Raw genomic sequence first — 2271 nt, forward strand, 5'->3', positions numbered from 1 at the left:
GGGAAAAGTACAGCTTTAGTCCTCTCAAGCCTTTCTTTTTCTTTTCTTTTTCATCTGTAAAACTGGGACAATAATACTTATTTGGCAAGGAAGACGTGAGAGTTCGTGTGAATTGCTACCACGTGGTAAGTAGCAAGTAAATGATAGCTTTTAAAATTAGAGCAGGTGAGGGAACAATTCTTAGGAAAGGGGATGATAAATAAATCTGACCTTTGCTCAAGTCTCCAGCCCTCTCCTATCAACTGATTTTTTTTTTCAAGGTCTGGATGGACCAACTTCTGTCTCCCTCTGGACACCTACCCCATTTAGTATCCATGCCCCCACATTTAGGCCAGGAGGATGCCCTGCCCCATGCCATCTTCCGTGTTGGCATGCAACGTTTCTTTTTCCACCCTCTCAGAGCCTCAGTTTCCTCATTCTCTAGACTTCATCTTAAACATCACTTCCTCAGGGAGGCCTTCCTGACCCTGCTGTACCCCTAGGTTATCTCCAGGTGTGTAATGCCCTGTCTGCCCCCACACCCAGCCTTTTTAAAAACACTCTTCATGCGTATAATTATTTGTTTAATGTCTGTCTTCCCCCTGGAGTTCCCTAAGGATAACAAACAAGTCTGTCTGCTTTCCTGTTGTGTTCCTAACATAACAGGTCCAATAAATATGTTCAATAACAAGTGAGTGATCAATTAGCAATGTCTTCCATGGGCAGGAGTTTAAGAAGTGGCACAGTACATGCCAGGCATTTGCCCCCACCAAGGTGATCTCTAACTTTCCTTCAGCTTTGAAGTTATGATTTTGACTTCATCGGGAATGTGAAAGCACCTTGTAAGGTGTAAACTGCTAAAAAAAAAAAAAAAAGATTTTAAAAAATAAAGACAAGAAAGGTTTTTATTAGAATTCTCTCCCCAGCTAGAATAAAAACCTCTGGGCCGTAATTTAGTCATCTTTGACTGCGGTAGTCCCCAGAGGGAGAGCTATGACTACCGGGCAGTCCCTAGAAGCTGGGCAAAATCAAAGAAGTCCTCCTGGGGCTTTAGCTAGGTTTTCCTAAAGCACAGGGAACTTTCCTGTGTCCCTGAAAGTTTTCATAATAAAATAAATTTTTTAAAAAACTGGTGGTGAGTAAATGTGTCAAATGGGGGAAGACCACGGGCCACACTGGGAAATCGGCTTTCTTAGTTCCTTGTTTCTCGGCTACATTTAATACAACGTTTGCTTTTTTGTTCTTGGCCGGAATCGCTTTGGCACTGAGGAGTTCTGACATACATACCAGTGAGCCCTGATGGTGATGAGCCAGCTCCAGCTCCGGTGCTCAATGCTCGGCCGGGAGGTCACCAGCTAGCCCTCAGCAGCCACCACACACACACACACACACACACACACCAGTCCACACATACACACACACACACACCAGCCCTCAGTGCGCACACATACACACACGCACACACCAGCCCTCAGCACACACATACATGCACACACACCAGCCCTCAGTGCGCACACATACACACACGCACACACCAGCCCTCAGCACACACATACATGCACACACACCAGCCCTCAGTGCGCACACATACACACACGCACACACCAGCCCTCAGCACACACACACATCAGCCCTCAGCACATGCGTGCGCACACACATGCACAAAACAGGCCTCAGCACACACACACACACACCAGCCCTCAGCATACACACACATACACAAACACCAGCCCTCAGCACAAACACACACACACCCCAGCCCTCAGCCCACACACACATGCACACACACCAGCCCTCAGTGCGCACACACACACCACACACACACACACACACACACACCAGCCCTCAGCGCACACACACACACACACCAGCCCTCAGCGCACACACACACACACACCAGCCCTCAGCGCACACACACACACACACCAGCCCTCAGCGCACACACACACACACACCAGCCCTCAGCGCACACACACACACACACCAGCCCTCAGCACACACAAACACACACAAACACCAGCCCTCAGCACATGCGCGCGCACACACATGCACAAAACAGGCTTCAGCACACATACACACACACCAGCCCTCAGCATACACAAACATACACAAACACCAGCCCTCAGCACAAACACACACACACACCAGCCCTCAGCACACACACACACGCACACACACCAGCCCTCAGTGCGCACACACACACACCACACACACACACTCATGTCCCCATGGAGCCATTCCTGCCCACAGAGATGAGTGAGTTTTAAGTTTATATTTTTCAGAGAAGAACGC

Source organism: Myotis davidii, unplaced genomic scaffold, assembly GCF_000327345.1.
Source record: "Myotis davidii unplaced genomic scaffold, ASM32734v1 scaffold461, whole genome shotgun sequence".
Lineage (NCBI taxonomy): Eukaryota > Metazoa > Chordata > Mammalia > Chiroptera > Vespertilionidae > Myotis > Myotis davidii.